Genomic DNA, 23,290 nt, shown 5'->3' with positions numbered 1-23,290 from the left:
GCCACCTTCTCGACAACAGGCAGCGGTCCGCGGGGGCGTGTGGATCAAGAGCTTCACAGCCATTCCCCACGCTGACAGACCGCTGCTCGGCGGATTGATGCTGCTTTGCTTATTTTAACTTTTTAAGTTATTGGGGACGCATTTTATTTACTGCAGCTCAACTGGAAGCCCGCGACGAGGCCCGCGACGAAGGCTGATGCTGGCGGGTGGCTTCCAGTGTGGATATTTTATATTGTAACCGTTTCATGTTTGTTTATTTATTGTCTTTTATTTTGGCGTGCCCAAACTCCACGGTTCTTGTACTAATTGTATTTTATTCTTTCTTTTAGTGGCTGGAAAGCGTAGGAGTTGGTGGTGCCTTATCGGTGTGGGTCCCTTTTCCTGGTTTGCTCCTCCCCTCGTTTGCATGCTGAGCACGGCTGCCTGTGCTGTGTGGTCGGAGCTGCGGTGTGAAGAGTGTTTACCTTGCATGTGTGTCTGGGGTGGTTTTAGTTTGGTTCCCTTCACTTTGTTTGGCCCACCTTCTTCCCGGTAAGCTTCCGCCATCTTTTAATGTTGGACCGTGAGTTTCTTTTTTTTAGTCCTGCTTTGTTTTGTTTATTTGAACAATAAAAATTGTTTAATTATTTGGACGCTGGTCTCACGCCTCCTTAGTAAAACGAACCTGTGTGCTTTGTTGGAGCTCCCTGTTATCATTCCCCGCGGTGAAAGTCCCGGGGTGGCGTTGTCTGTAACTAATTACATGATTTACTATAGCATCCCGAGCTAACGTGTATGTAACCTCTGGCTCCCCCGAGCTTGCCACATGTTGATGACACAAGTTAGACTGCATGTGTGCAAACTATCTGCATGTCAGATTTCATTGCCTTTCAACTCCTCTTTCATCACCATTTATTATCGCCTGCATCTTTTCTCATTTGCATCTTGTAACCCAACCACCACCATATTTTCGTTTTTTCTTCTACACATCACTTACTCTGTTTGAATGCCGCTACTCAAGTAGCTGCCCTTTGTTCAGGTAGCAAAGTGCAAACAACAGCACATCATGCTGTTCAAATATAGTGAAAGCACCCCCAGGACAAATAACCACAATGATTTGCTTCATTAGTCTTTTTCTAAACTGATCCTTGCGTTCTCATTTACACCCACCAAAATTTATTTTACCCAGAATTTGGCATCGTATTGAAAAAAAAATCTGTTCTATCTTTGACTTATGGGTGAAAAAATAAAAAGATACTGAAGTAACTGGATTAATTATGAAGGGGAGAGTGAAAAAGTGAAAGTGCTGGTTTGGAGTTTGCATGTTTCAAATGAGAAAAGGAAATTTCTTGGACTGGAATCTTGAGTTTGACCGGTGGTGGAAACTGAGACTTAAGATCTGTCCTAAGGACTGTGTAGTCATCTAAGAAGTGATGAGTCAGGTGCGCTCCATTTATTTTAATCCCTGTCGATCCAGTTTATGCATTTTGTGGTGTTTTATTTGTTTGTTTAATGTTGTCTCCCTGTTGTTTTTCTCCATTTTGTCCATATATGAATTTAAAAGAGCAATATAATAAAACAAACATAGTAATAAAAAACAAAGAAAAAACTGAATTTGGCATGTTATAGAGCCGTAATTTCAATGCTAACATGTCCACATTGGCAACAAAGTGAGCCAACATTAATCAGCCTTCTATCAAAGGAGTGTGGGTGTTCACAGGACATATTCTTGAATCTTTCGCTCCATGACCTTTCAACTGTCTTTTGGATTGAAAGAATTGGCATCAAAGAAATGGCCATTATTAAAGATTGTTCTTAAATTGTTAGAATCATTTGCCTAAGAATAGTCTGGTCATGATGCAGCATGTTTTTGCACAGATTGCAGGTGAAAATATTAAATTCCCAGCTTTGATAAAACAATACATGGTTACAAAATTCAGCTTAGATGGTTTTTGAACTGTGTATTTTTTGTTGCAGACTTTCTTTACAAGTAAAAAGAAGCAACAAGAGGCCAAAAAGTTGTACAATGAACCAAGATGTTAGATAACATGGAATGGCACATTATCACTGATGTATCACTTCCCATCCATGAATAGAAAAAACTTAAGTACTTATGTCATGTGGAGACATATTAAGTAACACTAGAGCAGTCATCATTAATTCTTACGTAAACAGAATATCGTGTTGGTAACTCATGCTGTAGAATCCCTGGGATGACCACATCTATATTAAAAGAGGAATTAGGTTAATGAGAAAAGTTCACACAAAGTCCAATCTGCCTGATTCCATCTTCAGCTTGTAACACAAAGGCAAGAAGAGTTCACATGCAGTTGCAGAGAAGAAAGAGGAGGTGACAGGTTCAAAAGTTCAGGCACTGCTTTAGACTTACTGTGAATGCCACTACCATTCGGCACACCCCGACACTTGGGGAATGTCAGGGGGAACCTGATTTACTGTTCTGAATCAAGGTCTGGGTGGCAGGATTCTCCAGAGGAGAATACCAAAACAGGAACAAGAGCAGAGGGGGGGCTGTAGGAAAAAGGAGCCTTGGGTCTTCCATGTCTTGCTTGATGAATTTGTTAAACAGATCCAAGATGTCTCAATGCAGATAAGTCGTGGCATGTCCCCCTTTGCAGATCTGCTAATCTCTGAATGGATTTTACCATCACATGAGATACCATGAAATCAATTCCTTCACCTCTGATCTTTGAATGTTATGGGTTATATAAGTATGACAACTTGTAAACAAAAAAATACTCTCAAACATATGCGATGTCGGCAAGTGGATGTGTTTAACTGGGAGACATTTGCCACAACCTTATAAATCTAAATCACTGGACAATTCAGGATGCTGTATAAAATGAAATCATATTTCAATGATTTGCTAACCTCACCAATCAATATTTTATTCCTAAAAAGACATAAACGACATATCAGATGCTGAAAGTGAGACATTCTGCAATTTCATGGAAAATATGATCTCAATTTGATGGCAGCAACACATCTCAAAAAGTTGGTGCAGGGGCAACTAAAGGCTGTAAAAGTAACTGGGACAAATTTAAAACAGTTGGAGAAGTATCTTATTTTTTGCCTATGGAAACACACACACACAAAAATGTGTACCAACCCATCCTGTACTAACCCAGACCCGTTAGTGGAGACGGGGCTCAGGAGGCTTGTGCAGAACTTCAAGACATGACGTGCACCCCTGCTTCACAGATGGTACACCTTTATGATTGGTCAGTTTAGGTTGCCGGATATCTGGATCTTCTCACTGAATTTGTGTGGTAACCAACATTTTTAAAAACAGTGAAAAAATAATAACCAGTGGATCAAATTGATGAGAGGCTGCTAAAATTATCTCCTTATTTTCTTCTACAAGCTAATAAAGACACTGAACCATACTGTGCTCCATTGTTGTTTTCAAACATAAAATACCTATTGAACTGAAGTGAACCATCAAAAGAACTCTGACCTGGTGAGTTTACCGGCCGATACCACGCCTGCTGCCACCTTCAGATTAGGAGAAGAAACTGTAACACAACACCAAAACTATGTGAACCCCCTACGCTCAAGTGCGAAAGCAAACTCACCAGCATCAGCTACGCCGTAAACGACCGCACTCAGACGGCTTAAGGCATTTCTGAAGGCAGAAGGGGGTCCAGGCAGTCGCTGGTTAATTTAATTGTTTTATGGTTAACTTCCCTACCAATACTTTAACTGAAAATTAAGTATCAAAATCAATAATTATATCATAGATATGATGTGTTTAAAAAAAAAGAAAATCTGTTTCTGTTTTTAAAAACATTCTCTGGACCAGTGACTTGCTGAGAGTACCCCTTCTCTAGGTTGATAGGAGCTGGGATAGACTCCAGTCCACCCTTGTGACCTTGAGTTTGGAAACAAATAGATATAAAGCATTTTTTTATTGCACATTTTCATAGTTCACATCACTTATTCCATCTGATTTGTCCAGACTGCAATGAACAGTACTGATGAGGGTGGCTGTCTAATTTAATCCAGGTTTGGGTGTTTGGGAACATTTGCCACAGTGTGACTTATCATCCATCCTCGAGATGGAGAGATTGAGAAAGTAAAAGGGAAAAGACTAGTGTGAGGTTTCCATTACTGTGCACTTCACAGCACAAAGTGGCCTTGCCACGTCACAGAGCTGTTGCCATGTGGCAGGTCAGGATCCTTGGCCAGTCTCCATTCCCCTGACAGCCTGTCTCCATGCCTGCAGTGGCTCCATGCCCAACAGTTCACTTTTAATTATCTCTTGAGTCAAACACACTCTGAGGAAGTCCAGAAGCACAGCTTCCAAACGCTCTGCAGGTTTTATCCCTTAACCCTTTTCTTTGCTCCCCTTGAATGAGTCACAAAAAGCTGTGTTTTTGTTACATCTTGGCTTGCATGACGTCACGTGATCAATTACTCCTCACATCTTATCATTTTAACCAGTTTTTTCTTTGGTGAAGCTCCTATTTGTAACATGAGATTGTCCTAGCTGTATCTGGTAGCTGGATGGACATTGTGTGACTATGAAAAAAGAATGTTGGCCTAAAAGTTTGATGATGATTTACAGTGTGAAAAGTAACTTGACATCTTCACCAAGGCGCTACTGTCAGGGCGCCACAGTCATTAGCAAACAAATTCAATTCAGTCATCCAGGCTCTCAACATTCCTTCTTATCTGTCTAATATCAAGCTACATCAAGCAGACATCTCCATCTGTTGTGTTTTATGTGCCCTGGCAAGACTCAACTTTGTGGAATCTGTAAGTGATTAAAAACACCTTGTATCAGAGCAAACAAGCCTTACTTTTGGCAAAGTTACACACATTCGAAGAAGTAAATCATCAGTGTGTTTATGCGTCAGAGGTTTTATTCTAGGCAGCTAAACAAAATCTAACAATGACTTTCTTTAAAAGAGATGTCCCAGATGTAGTCTCACATTTATTGGAAATTCTCCTAAGTTACTGGCAGTATAACAAGATAAATAAATAAAGATGAACATAAAAGATCTCATAATGACTCAGAGTTATTCTCTTTTGCTTACTTATGTATTAATACATTGCTGTGCCATTGGTAAATATTTCTGTTCAATCTCTCAAAGACAAACAGCCCATTTCTTAAATGATCAAATTAAAAACAAGTCTTTACATGTAGCCAATGTAAAGACAGAAAGAAAAAGGAAAAAATAAATAACCACCATAAAATAAAAATTACCTTCAGGGCAGAAAGTTTTTTGTTGTTGCTTTCGGTTGTGAGGAAAACACATTATTAACAACTTCCCATATTGTTTTGCTGACAGCATAGGGCCTTGAGAAATGAACACTATTTTAAGTGCTTTGGTATGCAGTCAGAAGGCCAATTGGACAGCATGTTTCATATGCTGAAATCAAGCAGCTGCAAAATTACAGTAGTGTGCCCTCACCGCAACCAACTGGAGCCATGCAATTAATCAGTGGTTAACCTCCCAACCCCACAAACTTGTGCATAATCTCTAATTTGGGTACCTCCGCTCTGTACATGTACAAACACACACATACACACACAGACTGAAATGCTGAAGCCTCAAACGGACTCAGAAAGAATGTTTGCAAACATGTCAAATGTGCTATAAATGGACATCAGTGCACCATGGAAGCTAATAAGACATTTTAAAATATGACATCCAGACAATATAACAATCATTTTCATAGCTTACATTTATTGGACGACTGAAATTCGAAGCTGAATTGTAGGATTATCAAGTGTCCTTCAGGCTTGTGGATGTGTGTCGGCACATGCACAAACCTCAGACTCTGAGCACAGGCATTTGACTATTAATCATCTGGTGTCTGTAGTAATAGATTTGTTATCCTAGTCTCACCTTCCGGTGCTTCTAACCTTCTTACTCCAACGCAGGAAGCATCTGGACAATACACCATCACGTATAAAGCATCTGAAATGAACATTAACACGTGTGCCGTCAGGACAGAGCTGAGCAATGGGACTGTTGGCCTGTTTGGGTCAAAGTAAAAAATGTCAGTAGCACTTAAAAACCACTTCAGTTAAAATGAAGTTTTTATTCTTTCCATTGTTTTTTTAAATGCTTAGAAAGACATAAAAGTTAAATAAGCAGTCATTTTCATGGGTTCAGACGTCCAAGATTTCATGTGTAACAACAATCCTGTCAATTTGCAAGGTGGAATATGTTAGTTGATGCTCAGGAGAAAGACTTATCTGAACAGCACGTTAATTGTTGGCATAGTCAAATTGCAAAGTCACAACTGTTTGAGGAGAGTTGAGGGAAAGCAGCTGTTGCCAGGAAAAATGGAGACAGAGTTCTGTCTAATTTGCATTTTGTACTGTTAAATCTAAGCCATTTGAAGGCATGCAGGGATTAGTTTTATGAGAGGAAAAGAAAATTCTGTGTGATTATGTATCTGTGTAAACAGAAGGTAGGTGAACAAACCCGTAAAGAGCCAAAGAGTGCATGAGATGTATGAAGTTGCCAATTCTAAAATAAATGAAAATTTTTTAATAAGTGAATAATTTGTGATTTCCTTCCAATGTCCAGCAGTGACAGCCATTTTTAGGCCAGGAGACTAGGTGGTCATCTTTCTCTTACAAGATTGCTGTGGTTGATCCTTGACTTTCTCTACATGTTGAAGAATCCTTGGGCAACTGAACCTCTTGTTGGCCCCCCACTCCATCAAGTTGAAGAAAAGATTCAGACTCAGGCTACTTTACTGTTAATTTCATTTTCAAAAATTGAAAACATTTCTACTGAAACAATGTAATGTCATGTGATCTGTTGATTTTGCAAAAACACTTTATGTTGTTAAATGTTTTTAGGTTTTATGGCCTTTTTATCAGCTTAACATTGTCTTTAACACACATGCATCCTGTCCAGGGTGTACCCAGTTCTTGCCTGATATCAACTGGGACAGGCTTCAGGCCCCTGCAACCGTCCATTGGAATAAGCAGGTACACAAAATGGATTTATGGATGGGACTTTATATAACAGACCAAAAGAGAATGAGTCAGGTTAAAGTGAAATGAAAAGTAACTTTTAAAAGTTGAAAACAGAAAAGTTGTCCCTGTATGTGTATTTACACTTACCCTTGAAAGCCAAAAATTAAAACATAGTTCTGCTAATTAACTAAAGAAGCCACACAATTAGTTTAAGAGGTACCAAAAAGTAAACACCATAATTCTCAAAATACATCAGGGACAAAGTTATGGATATTTATAGATTTAGGTGGATTGTGAGAACATTTTACATACTGAATTGCACAAAGGACTATTAAACCAATAATTCAAGAAGGGAAGAGTATGACGGCATGAGAGTTATGCTAAGAAAGGGATGGCTCATTGGTAAACTATATAAAGGCTTAAAGATAACTTTGGGGAAAAGAAGCTTATATGACAATTTCTAAGAAAATGTAGCATCAAACAAAGGAAAGGTTGCTGTGTTGTGCTGAGCAAATTTACTTTGCTAAAGGGAGGCTTATGGGTATAAGGCTCCGATTGATAATCTAATTCATTTATTTATTTATTTACTGTTATTTATTTACTTTGAATCATGGCATCTATGTAATCTTGTTGGACCTGACCGGAGGGGACAGAAAAAGAAGGAAGACAGCAGAAAGAAGCAAAACGGAAAGCAGAACGAAAGAGGAGAGAAAAACATAACAGATAGAAGGCAACGGCCCTTCAATCCAAACTATCACCAGACAACAAACTGCTACATTTATACATAAACACACCAGAAAATTTCCTAAGACCTTTACAGAAAAACATAGCTGATAGTAATCAAGAGTTCCTAAATAATAACTAAATCAAAAAACATCACAAACGTATCACAACAACAACTGAAGTAATAGATACACACTCAGAGAGAAAACAAAATATCTTTTAGTGTATAGACCCATTGGACAACTCAGTGACTGTGACAGCATGCAGAGTATGAGGAATGAGAAGTGATCAGTGTTGAGGAGTGGTGAGTGAGATCGTGCAAATGCTACTACACCTCCACAGAGGCTAGAGGCAGACTAGGGCAGCCCAGAGACCCAGGTCAGCAGTAACCCTGGAACACGAACCCAAGCCACCCCACATCGAAGACGACCCCGATGCCACCCATAGGGTGGCAGAAGAGAGCCCCAGCCAGAGCTCCCACGGTCACGGGGCGAGGGCACCGGCGGGTCAATATTGACAGCCGCAGACCCCGCCAGGCACCGGCCATTCAAGGCGGCCAGAGTGAAGGGCCCAGGGCCCCAAGAGCCTGGAGGGAACCCCCCCACCAAAGACAGAGGGTCTGCACCATGCCCAGGAAGACAACCACCCAGCGTGGGCCAGAACACACCCCGAACTTCCAGCCACACACCCCTGGAACCAGGGCACCCCCGAAGGTGCCCAGGGGAACAGGGGTGTGAGAGGTCCCCAATGCCCTCACCTTCCCTGCTTCTGACTGTTTGTGTGTGTCACGGTTCTGCTGCATGTCTTTCTCTACCTGAGCTTTAGGTGGGGCTGTGCAGGTTTCAGTGAGCTTGGGGCGGAGTCCGGTCTGCTCTTTTCTCCGCAGCTGCGTTCCATCAACTCTCATCAAGCCTCCCTTTATGAGGACTGCAGGAGCAACCAGACCTCGCCAGATTATCTCACTGTTTTTTGTGGTAAATCAGGCCGCTACTAGTAATTCTATTGTTCCTGTCTAGTATACTTACCTTTGCTTCCTCACCTCTTCTCCAGCATCGATACACTCCAGCATTCCAGTGATCTGACCTCCAGTCTTCCTCCTCCAACCGCCAGCTGTATACCTCGCCACCTGCCTGCCCGCCCTTCATCCTTCAGCTCAGGATCAGCCGTGACAGCCTACCTCCTCCTTCAATCCGGAGTTTCATTTGGATATAGTAAGCCACTCACCAGCTTGGAATCACAGGACTTTGTTGCATAGAACTCCACTCACCATTTTCCTCTTCCCCCAGAGAACCTGAACCCCGGACCCTCTCCAGCTCAGACCACCCAGATCCCTCGTGTTTAATAAACCTGTTCTGTTATCACGTCTGCTATTTGGGTCCTGCTTTCCTCCCTCCGACGGCTGAACCCAGCCGTGACAGTGTGTGTTGTTTGCAATTAAAACTGAGGGGCAGTGACCGCATTGTGCTGGGAGTGAGGCCATATCAGCAGCCCCTCCCGCCATGCACTACGTAGTACTCCCCCTAGAAGTTGTTTGTGTGTTGTGTTTCTTGTGTTTTGGTGTCTAAGTGTAATTAAAACTTAGAGGCGAGTTGCCACAAGGTGCAGCCAAGGAGGCCACTTAGATGGCCCCCTCCGCTCCAACCCGTGTGATGTGCATGTCTCCCAAATCCCTACATGTGTGGGTATGTGTGTGTGTGCGCGTGAGAGACAGAGAGTGGGGAAGAAGAGGGGTTGGGGGTTGTAAGTCCACAGTTCCCTCTACATGGTGAGCTCCCCGGGAGGCCCCCAAGAAAACGCCAGGAGCAGCTGTCCCCCAAAACTGGGCGACACAGCAAACGCAGCCAATGAGCCACTATTGACCCCAGAAGGCACACACCCACCACATGCTTGGGGGGGGAAGGAAAGACGTGGGAGGAGGCCAGTGGGAGAGCCCAGACCACTGGACGGAGCCTCCGTGACGTCACCCATAGGTTTCTGAAGAGCAAAACTCATTGGGCGGTTCCGATCATTATCATCTTGGCAACGTCACACCTGTTGTCACTCCTGGAAAAGAAAAAAATGGGCAAAGTGGAGGAGCTAAGAGGGGGGCTGTGAGCGTGGGGGTGGACAATTAATGTCTATCAAACTCCGCTCTGCCTGTAGCTAAGAGCTAACCGAGCCAACTTGGATCTAATATGAGCTAACCGGCTAATGAATGTCCATCCATCCATCCATTTTCTTCCTCTTATCCAGAGTCGGGTTGCGGGGGCAGCTGCCTAAGCAGGGAAACCCAGACTTCCCTCTCCCCGGCCACATTCACAAGCTCATCCGGAGGGATCCCGAGGGCCTCTTTCCGGTGGGATGTGCCCGGAACACCTCACCAGAGAGGCATCCAGGAGGCATCCTGACCAGATGCCCGAGCCACCTCATCTGGCTCCTCTCGATGTGGAGGAACAACAACTACTCTGAGCCCCTCCCTGATCACCAAGCTTCTAACCCTATCCCTAAGGGAGAGCCCGGCCACCCTGCGGAGAAAACTCATTTCGGCCGCTTGTATTCGCGATCTTGTTCTTTCGGTCACTACCCACAGCTCGTGACCATAGGAGAGGGTAGGAACGTAGATTGACCGGTAAATCGAGAGCTTTGCTTTTTGACTCAGCTCTTTCTTCACCACGACAGACCAATGCAGAGTCCGCATCACTGCAGACGCCGCACCGATCCGCCTGTCGATCTCCCGCTCCATCCTTCCCTCAAGATACGTGAACTCCTCCACTTGGGGCAGGACCCTATTGCAGACCCAGAGAAAGCACTCCACCCTTTTCCAGCTGAGGACCATGGTCTTGGACTTGGAGATGCTGATTCTCATCCCAGCCGCTTCACACTTGGCTGCGAATCGCTCCAGTGAGAGATCACGGCCCAACGAACCCAACAGAACCACGTCATCTGCAAAGAGCAGAGACCCAATCCTGAGGCCACCGAACCGGATCCCCTCAACACCTCGGCTGCGCCTAGAAATTCTGTCCATAAAAGTTATGAACAGAATCGATGACAAAGGGCAGCCTTGGTGGAGTCCAACCCACAGTGGAAATGATTCTGATTGCCGGCAATGCAAACCAAGATCTGACACCATTCGTACAAGGACCGGACAGCTCGTACAAGCGGGTCTGGCACTCCATACTCCCCACAAGAGACCCCAGGGGACACGGTCAAATGCCTTCTCCAAGTCCACAAAGCACATGTAGATTGGTTGGGCAAACTCCCATGCCCCCTCAAAAGCCCTGAAGAGGGTGTAGAGCTGGTCCACTGTTCCACAACCGGGACGAAAAACCACACTGCTCCTCCTCAATCCGAGGTTCATATATCTGACGGACCCTTCTCTTCAGTACCACTGAATAGACCTTACCGGGGAGGCTGAGGAGTGTGATCCCCCTGTCGCTGGAGCACACCTTCCGGTCCCCCATCCCCACTGTACACAGTGTTGACGGAGCACTGCTTTGCCCTCCTGAGCCGCCGGATGATGGACCAGAATCTCCTCAAAGCCGTCCGGAAGTCATTCTCCATGGCCTCTCCAAACTCCTCCCATGCCCGAGCTTTTGCCTTAGCAACCGCCAAAGCCGCATTCCGCTTAGCCCGCTGATACCCATCAGCTGCCTCTGGAGTGCCAGAGGACAAAAAGGCACGATTGAACTCCTTCTTCAGCTTGACGGCATCCCTCACTGCCGGTGTCCACCAACGAGTTCTGGGTATACCACCACGACAGGCACCGACGGCCCTATGGCCACAGCTGCGGCTGGCCACCTCGAAAATAGAGGCACGAACATTTGGACTCAATGTCCCCTGCCTCACGCGGGACATGGTTGAAGCTCTGCCGGAGATGGGAGTTGAAACTCTTTCGGACAGGGGACTCTGCCAGACGTTCCTAGCAGACCCCCACGACATGCTTGGGCCTGCCAGGCCTGACCGGCATCCTCCCCCACCATCTGAGCCAACTCACCACCAGGTGGTGATCAGCATATCCAGAACATGCCGCTGCAAGTCCGACAACACGACTACAAAGTCAATCACTGAACTGCGGCCTAGAGTCTCCTGGTGCCAAGTGCACATGTGGGTACTCTTATGTCTGAACAAGGTGTTTGTTATGGACAGTCCATGATGAGCACAGAAGTCCAACAACAAAACACCACTCGGATTCAGATTAGGGGGGCCAATCCTCCCAATCACGCCCCTCCAGGTCCGGCTGTCATTGCCCACGTGAGCATTAAAGACTCCCAGCAGAACGAGGGAGTCCCCAGAAGGAGTGCTCTCCAACACCCCCTCCAAGGACTCCAAAAAGGAGTCCCCTGAACTGCTATTTGGTACATAAGCACAAACAAGAGTCAGGACCTGTCCCCCTACCCAAAGGCGGAAGGAGGCTACCCTTTCGTCCACCGGGGTAAACCCCAACGTACAGGCGCCAAGTTGGGGGGCAATGAGCATGCCCACACCTGCTCAACGCCTCTCACCGGGATCTACTCCAGAATGGAAGAGGGTCCAGCCCCTCTCAAGTACAGGGGTTCCAGAGCCCATGCATCGAGGTGAGTCCAACTATATCTAGCCGGAACCGTTCAACCTCGTGCACCCGCTCAGGCTCCTTCCTCGACAGAGAGGTTACATTCCACGTCCCTAGAGCTAGCTTTTGCAGCCGAGGATCAGACCAGCATGGTCCCTGCCTCTGGCAGCCGCCCAGCCCACACTGCACCTGACCCCTATGGTCCCTCTTGCAGGTGGTGAGCCCACAGGAGGGGGGGCCCACGACACCCTTTTGGGCTGAGTCCCCGAACCTGTGTCCTTGCACTTTCCCATTCAACCTAGCACACACACACCCACTGTTACGGCCGCCTGCCTGCCGGCCTAATGACCTGATGAAACTGCAGCTTGTCTTGCCATAGACTGACAGAGTGACACCGCCTGGCACCGCCCCACCCCGACTGGATTGGTCCCCCTGCTTCCGGGATACTCACCTGCCGACCAATAGCGCTGCTGCTGCTCCTACTAAACCCCGTCATCTGCTTTATTCATGGCAGCTGTGGACAGAGGGACGCAGCTTGCCAGACTGGGAGTGTTGTGTACTGTGGTTGTGGAAGTGACCCTGTGTCGTTTTGGCTTGTGTAGACAGCTAACTTGTAAAGTCTTTATTTGGAGTTGTGTTCCTTATACCCTGAGTGAGGTGACGTCTTTTGTTGAAATCTTTTGGTTGTGTTTGAGCTAAATTCCGCCTTTGTGCGTGCACCCATTTTTGATTGGGACATATTTGGTTTGTTTGTAATATTTAATGTTAATCATTTTAGAAACCTTTGTTTGAACTTGTTACCCTTTGTGGACACCTTTAGTTGGTTAATTGTTTTGACAACCTTTTCATTGTTTATTTTGGGTAGATTCCGGACCTGTATCTGAACCCACAATTTTGTAATAAATTGTGTTTTTTTATTTGAGATCCGGTTTCGACTCATTTTGTGTTCCGTCCTCACCACTCCTAGAAATCGAGGACGTAACACCCACCCACACATCTATACACACAGCATAAACACACACAGCATACAAATTTCCCAGTCTCACTCCCCAGCACCTCCCCCTCCCTACCATCCTGTCCCATGGGAGACCTCCCCAGCGGACCAGAGGACAGTGAGTGTTTATGCCGAAGCTCTTGAGTGGAAGACACCTCTCCCTACAATGACCCAACCCACCATCTCAGTGATTCTTAAGAAGGGAAAGACCCCCTGAAATGTGAATCTTATTGCCCTGTAAGCCTACATTGCTGCGACTACAAGATCTTAACTAGCTAGTAGATTGGAGGCTGTCATGCATACAGTCACATATCCAGATCAGACTGGTTTTATTATAGGGCGGCAGCTTTTTAGCACTGTACATAGGCTTTTTAATGTTCTTTATTCTCTGTAAAAGTCACTGTGGAAGTGTTGCTGTCACTCAATGACACAAAGCATTCAATTGGATTGAGAATGAATTTGCAACTTCAGAGAGGTTCGGTTTTGGACCAACCTTTTGTTCCTAGATAAGGGTCCTGTATGCTACAACGCAAGCCTTGGTACAAACTAATAAGATCATTTCAGATTATTTCCTATATGTAGGGGGACAAGACAAGGCTGTCCCCTAAGCCCGCTCTTATTTGACCTGGCTATTGAACCACTCGCAGTTGGATTAGTAGTACTGGGGAGCTCAGGGGTATTAATAATGGGTGCCAAACTTACAAGCTGTCTCTATATGCAGATGACCTGATACTCTATCTGCCCAATCCTTCCGTCTATATTCCAAAGACATTAGAAACTATCTCTAGCTTTGGGGAGATTTCAGGCTACAAAACCAACCTTACTAAGAGCTTGCTCTTTAATGTTAATGACCAAGCTCAACACATATCCACTAATAGAAACTCGTGACACTTTTACATATCCTGGCATATCAGTAGCACATACATACAGGGATTTATTCAAACAAAATTATATGCCAGTCCTAGAGAGGGCCAAACAGAGCCCTGTTTGTTGGTCAGCACTGCCTATATCACTTGCCAGTAATGAATTCTGTCAAGATGACAATTATGCCCAGGGTTTTATTCTTGTTTCATACAGTGCCTATGTTCATCCCAAAGTCCTTTTTTAAAGAGTTAGATAAATCTATGTCTATCTTCATATGGAATAAGATTATCCCACTGATAAGGAGGTCACATCTTGAAAATCAGAAACCGTCTGGAGGTTTAGCACAACCAAATTTTCTACAATAGTATTGGGTGGCATATATTCATAAACTGTCATACTTGGTTTCTGCATTTTATGAAGGGGTGGATCTGTATGGGTTGAAATGGAACAACATTCTACCCATCCTGTTTCCTTACCTTCTTTAATATATATGCCACTACCACTTAGTACACAGTGCCTCACAAATAATCCCATTGTGAGTGGCTCACTACAAATAAAGTCTCAAATTAGGACCCACTTCAAACATTGACAGGCTATGCCCACTCTCCCAGGTTCAGCTAATGCACTCTTCTCACCCTCACTCATGGATACAGCATTTAGGTTATGGCTCAGGAATGGTCTGAAATGGGTGAAAGATCTTTTTAAACATGGTGAGTCCATGTCTTTTGAGCAGCTTGTAAGTGAGTACAATATTCCCAACTCACATTCCTTAAGATATTGGCAGGTGCACATCTTTGTCCGGAAGCACATCTTTTGTCCTTCCTTTCCATCATTCCTGCCAAATGACTGGATAGATAAGTGGTTGGGTGGAGATCCAGACCAAAGAGTGGTAGTGAGCAGATTGCATGAGAGTATTTGAATGATCGCCTCTCCATCACTTAATAATATTAAGGCACTGTGGGAGAAGGGACTGGGATTTGAAGTTTTGGATGACTCCTGGCAATCTACAATTTAAAGAGTTCAAACAAGTTCAAACTGTATCAGGCATGATTTGCTCCAGTTTAAAGTGCTCCAGAATATATTCAGGTGTGGATCCAAACTGCTCCCAATGCTGCCAAGCTTCGGCCACCCTCTACCATATGTTTTGGGCATGCCCAAAGTTGGCATAGTTTTTGTCCTCAATATTTGACACATTCTCTTACATCTGCAACAAAGAGATAAGCCACGATCCTGAAATCACATTGTTTGGTGTGGTCCCTGCGGAGGTGGCGATATCTGTGGCGCCGTCGGATGCCATCGCTTTTTCATTCCCAGGTGCCTTATTTTATGTAACTGGAAATCTGCTAGGTCTTCCAGGCACAGACACTGGGTTGGGAATGTAATGGCACATTTAAAACTTGAGAAATTGAAATACTAGATCAGGGGGTCAACCCAGATGTTTTGCAATGTCTTGCAGCCATTTTTGAACTACTTTAATTTTGAACTACTTTCAAGCTAGGGATACTACTTAACTGATTCACAATCTCTGTAATGAGTTAGAATTTGCACTCTCTATATTTAGTCTTTATTTTTTTCATTACTTGATATTATTATTATTATTAATTTTCTGTTTTATACATGTATGCTTATTTTGCTGTTGCTGTGTATATATATTGTGACTTCTGTCTGCGGCCTTGTTGACTGTGTTGTATGTGTTTGCAGGATAAAAAGTCAATGAAGAATATTTGAATATTCAGTTTATCTTTGTTGGTTTTTTTTTTTGTTTGTTTGTTTTTTTTTTTTGGTTTTTTTCTTTGTTTTCTTTCTAAAATAAAATTATTAGAGGTTTAAAATCTTCTAAACCTAAAAGAATCCTAAAGTAATGTGTGCGAAATCACAGTCACTCTTACAGTTAAAGCTCAGAATACTGAGGCAAAACAGGCCATTGCTAGACTGCTGAATAGTGAAGCAAAGATCAACATTTTGGAGAATGAGGATGAAGAAGATTTAAACTTACAGACCCTTATCTACCCTTACTCTATCACAATAGTGCCTATTTATAATATTTTACACATATTACACATGTTTGTTTTTATATGTGTCAATAAGTCCAATCGAGGAATTTGCATAAATTTAGACTATGTAGTTTGCCAGGCATAAAACCTACATTTTCACTAACATAACCGACATGAAATGAAAAAAACACATACATTATATGTTGGGGGAAATCCAGTGAATGACATCCATGTTTTTATTTTGCAGAGGAAAATTTGGTAATAAACAAGTTAATTTAAAATCTCAGAGACACATATTAGAAATAAAATGGGAATGTAATTGTTCAGATTCATAACTGGACTCCTCCTTTTATACTTGTGTATATTGTTATTTATGTTTTGGGAATTGTGAACCCCTAGACATGATCTGTTCTGGTTTTTAAAGAAAGGAAATACCACCAAGACCCATCGAACAAGCAAGAAGGAGGTTAATCACAAAAATACCAAAGAGCTCTACAGCAGAAATTATAGCGTTTCTCCAAAAGACTTTACATTGTATTCTCCGCAAAAATAAATGGTCTCTGCAGGGAGGATTCTTTAATACCTTCACTAAAAGCAATAGAAGGATCTGCAAACATCTGGATCAAGGTATCCTGTGTGGCCATCAAGGAAAAAGCCACAAGTACCAGAAAATCTTTAAACCTGAGACTTCCTATAGTGAAGCATGGGGGTGGCAGCATCATCTTGTGGCAATGTTTTTGATTTGCAGCGACCTGTGAAAACATTCAGAAAGGAAGGAATAATGAAAGCTAACGAGAGAAACTTGAGACTTGCAGGTGTAAGAGTTCATTTCCTGTTTGTTTCCAAAACAAGAAAAGACCTGCATCTTCAAAGATGTTGAAAGTGGAGTGTTGTGTTAAGTGATGCAAACCAACCAACCAAAAAAAAAAAAAAATGCAGGGGCTGACAATATAATTTCTAAAGCTATATGCATGGAGGGTTTTGCTGGGAGAATTAAGTTTCCATTTTAATTGTCGTGGTTTGATGCATACTGCAGCATCATGGAAGACGTGTAATATCACATCACACATACACAGAAAATCCACTGCTCCTTTAAAAAAGTAAAACCTCTTGTGCAATGTTGGAAAGGTGTTACTTTGACACTTTGAAAAGTTTACTTTGACCTCATATTTTAATTTAAATTTTTTGTTTTAGTTAATGTTTTGGAAAAACAGGAGCACATAAAATATTGCTACCTACTGCTTACAACAGTAAAGACAAAGAGTGTGCTCTGTGAGCAATAACCTTTTATTATTTGAATAAACTTTGAGTGAGGTGGCATGGTCTGTGGTTTTGTCAGCATGAGCAAAAGGAATGCAGTTCTTGTCCTCGGAAGTACATTTGTCCCGGGCATGAATTCTACCAGCAGCTTATTTGAGTTCATCCTGTTTGGAAGACAGACTTAATCACTCTTTATGGTTTCTGTAATGGCTCATGTTTATTTTATTGTATTGCAAAGGAAGGAGGAGGAGAACACCTTTTAACATCCTGGTAATGGATTAGGATAGGGTATTAGTGGTTCACATCACTTGATTGGGGTGGGGGGTGAGGAAGGGGTTGCCTTGCAATACAACTTTGTGCTGCGACTGAACTGGGGAAGAAACTCCTGCAGGAATTTTTGAAATTAACAAACGGCAGTGGTTCATTTACCAGATGCTCATCAAAAAGTTAGTGGTGTTTTGAAAGACTTTAAAAGATTAAACTTAAATTTAAGCCACTTTTAGTGAATTGCACATTTTTATACACATAAGATCCAAAAGAAGAAAAAGAAATAATACAAAAATGGCCTATGATATTTTTCTGCAGTCAATGCCTATATAATACTTATACCTGTAAGCTGATTTGTGCAGACATATTATTTGGCCTAAGAAGCTAACAGACAGAAGGATTTACAAAATTCTGGTTTCCCACCTCAGCAAGCTCGTGGATTTCACCAGAGGAAGTGCAAAATCAGGCAATCTGCAATTGCAGGATTAGTTTAAAGCCGTTTGTAAAATCCAGTTGTGCAGTGCTTTGTGTGCTTTACTTTTTGTGCAGCAAGAAGCAGCTAATGATACTGTATAACTCTCTTTTGTGAAATTATCCTCCAGCCTGAAGATGGAGCAGAAGAAGAGTTTAACTGAATTTCGATCCATTTCATATTTTTTTTTAACCCACAAAGTAACATGTTTTACAAACATGTTCGTACAAACATAATCCTTAAATAAAACCACCAACGTTCCATACTTGCCTCTGATGTTGCAGTTCTTTCCCTGAATAAAGGAACTCCACACTGTTTCTACATGTATTTATTGCATTATTTTGCCTCAGCTCTTCAAAGTAGCACACACTTCTCATAGGATTGGTTGGGTATATGTTGAACAAACATGAAGTCATGATGTAAACTTTATAAAGAAAAACAGTGTCATTGTTCAACCTTTCTTTAAGTTTCTACGTTATACTTCGCTTGGTTGTTTCTAAGCAAATGTTTTTGTATTGTGTGAGTACAACACAATACATGGACAGTATCTACAGGCCATGTTCACACATGCTCTGAATGAAAAGGCACTAGAGGCTAGCTGTCAGCTACTAGCATAGGGTCCTACACCGGGAGTAGGGCTGGCTGCCACTGATGTCTAACACCTGTGCTTTTTGTTTTAACAGTAGTTTTTTTTTTTTTCCCCCCCTCTAATAAACACCTGGTCACACCAATGATGAAGTGAAAGGCAAGGTGAGGTTCAGTATCTCATATGGACACATCTGCATGTGGTTTAAGGAAGTCAGGGATTAAACCAGTGACACAATGACAGACAGTTGACTTCCCTTCATCATGTAAATAGAATCCATTAAGAAAATCAAACAAAATGTTATGGAAGTTCATTATATGCATGTAAAAACCTTCATTGTGTAAGTCATGCAGGTAGGTAGGTAGATAGATAGATAGATAGATAGATAGATAGATAGATAGATAGATAGATAGATAGATAGATAGATAGATAGATAGATAGGTAGGTAGGTAGGTAGGTAGGTAGGTAGGTAGGTAGGTAGATAGATAGATAGATAGATAGATAGATAGATAGATAGATAGATAGATAGATAGATAGATAGATAGATAGATAGATAGAAGTACTTTATTCATCCCAAGCTGGGAAATTTAGGTAGACACTTAGATAGACACTTTACACTGTTCATATCAGTGCACACTATGTTAGATGCTAGTGCAGGCTGCAACTAGATGTTAAGTGGAACTGATGATTTTCAGGTCATTTACCCGCTACTGTCTCCCATGTACTGACTTGACCCCATCCAGATGGATTTCGGCTAGTGCCCGCATACTCAGCAGCATCCTGTCCTGGTGGCTATTGACTGGCGCATGCTCCTTCCACCTGGAAAAAGGTTGCCAGGGAGTAGCCCTTGATAGCCAGGAATTAGCCTTCTTGCTCTCTCAGCCTTCTCCAGGTGACTGGCAGTTATCTCTTCCTCACTCTTCAGGACCCTGTCCTTGCAGCTAACAGCTGGCAGTTGGCATCAAGCCGGGCAAGTAGATACCGGCCACTGTTGTCCCCCGTTGGCCTCTACACATGGTTTTGCTAGCTTCTCACTTCATTCATTTCTCAAAGCCCATGCTAAATACCTGCCCAGTCCCATCCCACAATAGTCAGTGGTTATTCTTTGTAGTACAAAAGTTTTCTCTTTTTTATCTGCTGCCATGGATAAGAGGCTCTAGCTAGGGCACAGCTCCTGAAGAATTTAACCATAAAATGATAATGGACAGGTTGCTGAAGAAAAAGCCTTAGAACCGAGAATATGGGACTACTTGACAAATCTAGTTCCTTAATAATGAAAATACTAAAACATGCATATAGCTCTCATTTTACATTTTGGATTATGTTAAAGGTAATAAAACATTTATTCAGAATATGGATTTATAAGGATTTATAACAGTGGGTTAAAAGAATAATAACTGGAAAAAAATAGCCTAGACTTGAATTTAAGAACCAAAAACAGTTTTAGGGAGTTAAGGTTTGCAGTTAAAACATATCTAAAACCTCTGCATACTCCAAAGCTCAATAGTATAAAATTTCATGGTCTAGACATCTACATTTCTTTGCATATGGGTGCTATTTATATAACAGCTTTTTGAAATGCACCAGCATACTGAATGCTTTATATTTGGTGAATTTTGGATTAATCTCTCTAGTGGAAAACACATTGTGGCTATGAACCTTTTCCAAACATGGGAGGAGACTTCTGGAACTGTAATTGCGTGAATTCTGACCAAATCCAGAAGAGCTCACATAAATTCAGACTTTAAGCTTAATACATGGCAGATGATGAGCTCGACTTCCAAATCTAACCTCATTAACAAATGATCATCATGTTTAATTCTTGGCAGGAGCAGGACTCGACTTGACTTCCATACGGTTGCAGCTGCAGTTAGAAAGCAGCTTTTTTTGAGCTGGGATGCTGCCCTTGAGACACAACAAGTTTGAGTTAAACCCACATAGTGGTTGAGTGGGGGCAGGGAAACCCTAGATTTGAGGTTGAAAGCAAAGCGTGGATTTGCATCAGGGTGTGGAAGAAACCCAGACTGGGGGCAAAGCCTGAGCTGTAGAAGAAAAAGAAAAGTTTGGCTGCATGTGTGTGCAAGCTTGTGCACACGTTTGTGTGTGTTTGAGATGGCAATATAGAAAGCAGACAGTATTCACTGAGACACAAGAGGTCACAGATGTGAGCAGAGAAAGTGCACATTCAGCATTTCCCAGAGAGGGGGATGAGTGGTTTAGACGGCTGGAGGGTTAGAAGATGCAGGTGGTGCTGCTCAACGTGCTGGCAAGCAACAAATCTAACAAGTCTAATCAGGTCTTATCTGGCTCTGCTACAATTTCATGGCTGTTTGAAACAAGTGGGGCATGTTCATCAGATCTATGATGAAGAATGTTATCTAGAAAAAGTTTCCATAATACATTTTGAAGCTATGTGGAGAAAAAAAAGTGTAATGTGTGTGTAAAGGATATAATTTCTATAATGTTAACTGAAAACACAAAAGCATTTATTGATAAAGGCTACACACCAGGGACAATACAGCAAATACACCTTTTTTTTCCAGGAAGTCGTGTGACCTTGCAGCCTAGTTTCCCTTCACACACTAACAACAGGATATCAAGGCACCGGCCGTTCTGAACATTTTAACTGATTCAGCAAGATAAGACTGTCTTTCACTGTCTGGAAAGCGCTCACAGTACAGGTAGGATGCAAGATGGCTGCTGAATTAGTGGACAAAAAGTGGAGGCGTCGCTGCGAAAATTGCAAAAGTTCTATAGTTCATCTCTAGGTGTGATGAATTCAAACCTCCTCATAAAGTTTTGATTGACTGAAAGTTTTTATTTGAAAGTGACAAAAAAAAACAAACAAACAAACAAAAAAAGAAAAACAAAAACCAGGGAAACAAAAGGAATACACAAAAGAAGGAAAAGTATGATATACTTAGATAATACCAAAAGATCTTTAGATCGATATTAATAATAATAACAATAACAATGTCATCATCAATAAAAGGAACAATACTTATACTTATGTATTCAATAACCATAATAATAATCAGTGTTGTTTTTGCAATTAAGCCCTGATACATTCAACCTTAGAATTAAAAGGTTCTTTTTAACACACACACACACGCACAAAAAAAAAAAAAAAAATAGCAAATAAAATGAGCAATTCAGCCTTTATTGGAGGCCACATGTTAACTCTGTAAATGTTATGGCCTGCTTGTGTCCATGTTGAAAAACACCAAGCACCTGCATCTTATATTATCATGAGGCATGTTTTAATGGAGCCGTAACAACTGGTTAAGGTTAAAATAATGGATTTTCTTTCAGCCAGTTGAGATCAACACAGCAAGCCTTTAACGTGTTTGTAGGCTATAATGAGAGCAAATCACATATAAGAGTGAAGGTTGAAAATGCTCAGCTATTCTTAGTTAGATTCTGCCAAGAGGATTTTTTTTAACCCAAAGAAGTCATTCTTGAGGGGTTTTCAGTCATTCTGCCTCTAGGATTTTGGGGCTGTGCAAAGCTCTTTAGACAATGATCCTAAATATTTTCTTCTGTAGTTCACAAACTTAAATTTGAAAAAATATGGAAAAGTTTACCTGATCTGTTGAGTCTCCAAAATTTGGTGGAATTTGGTGGAAACAACACAAAACCATGGATTCATCCTTTCCTATATCAAGTTTTGTTGCTGACCATGTCCATCCCTTTATGAGCACAGTGAGGCTACTTCCAGCAGGATAATGCACCATGTCACAAAGCTCAGATCATCCCCAGCTGCTTTCTAGAACATGAAAATGAGTTCACTGGACTCCAACGGCCTCCAGTCACCAGATCTCAGTCCAGTAGAGCAGCTTTTGGATGTGATGGAACAGGAGATTCTCATCATGGATGCAGCCGACAAACCTGCAGCAACTGTGTGATGCTGTCATGTCAATATGAAGAAAATCTCTGAGGAATGTTTCCAACACCTTGTTGAATCTATGACACCAAGAATTAAAGCAGTTCTGAAGGAAAAGGGTTTTTTTTTTATTTCCATTTCTTTCTTTCTTGTGCAATCGTATTCCACAAAGCACAGTGAAAAACTCTTTTTCTGACCAGTGAGCGCCACAAGAAGAAAATATCTTGGAACATTTCATGTGAAGTCTGATCCCTGTTATAGTGTGGTCACTAAAGGGTCGGAGCAAAACCCAGCCTGCATTGTGTTCAGCAGACTACTAAAAAGATTTCAGTGATTCGTTCTCCATATTTGTTTGTTTTGTTTCTTTTTATTTTTATTTTTTTAGCCTAAATTGACCACGTTGGATCATTGTTGAGGTTTGCCTAGTCATTTTTCAAGTGAAGAGGGTACTTAAACTAACTAACCCCACCAGTATGAACCAGCTGACTTTTCAACTGACTGGCCTTTTGCTTTGTCCAATAAACCACAGTTATTTATATATTGAGGTGAGCTGAAAATATATTGCACACATGCACGTTTTTGTCTGAACTTTGACAAACCAGAGAAATCAGTTCTCTGCTTGTGCAACAGGACCTCGCTATAAAGTATTTCATGTCTCCGCTGTGTGCAGAATTGAGTTCATTGGACCTGTCCTCATGTGTTCGCACTAAAATTTTGTGACCTTTCTTCCCCATGTGTAATCTTCTGACAACCTTTTGACATCCTCAATAAAACATTTA

General features: G+C 42.2%; 1 long non-coding RNA gene across 1 annotated transcript; it reads left to right on the top strand.

The window, feature by feature from the left end:
* Positions 1 to 26: 26 nt before the first annotated feature.
* Positions 27 to 18,521, top strand: LOC121650486. Its single transcript, XR_006012287.1, has 3 exons — positions 27 to 126; positions 13,833 to 13,840; positions 18,510 to 18,521. It is a non-coding gene; the product is annotated as an uncharacterized LOC121650486 (long non-coding RNA).
* Positions 18,522 to 23,290: the final 4,769 nt, after the last annotated feature.

Source organism: Melanotaenia boesemani, chromosome 12 (assembly GCF_017639745.1).
Source record: "Melanotaenia boesemani isolate fMelBoe1 chromosome 12, fMelBoe1.pri, whole genome shotgun sequence".
In the NCBI taxonomy this organism is placed as follows: Eukaryota; Metazoa; Chordata; class Actinopteri; order Atheriniformes; family Melanotaeniidae; genus Melanotaenia; species Melanotaenia boesemani.
This window is presented reverse-complemented; position numbering and strand designations above follow the sequence as displayed.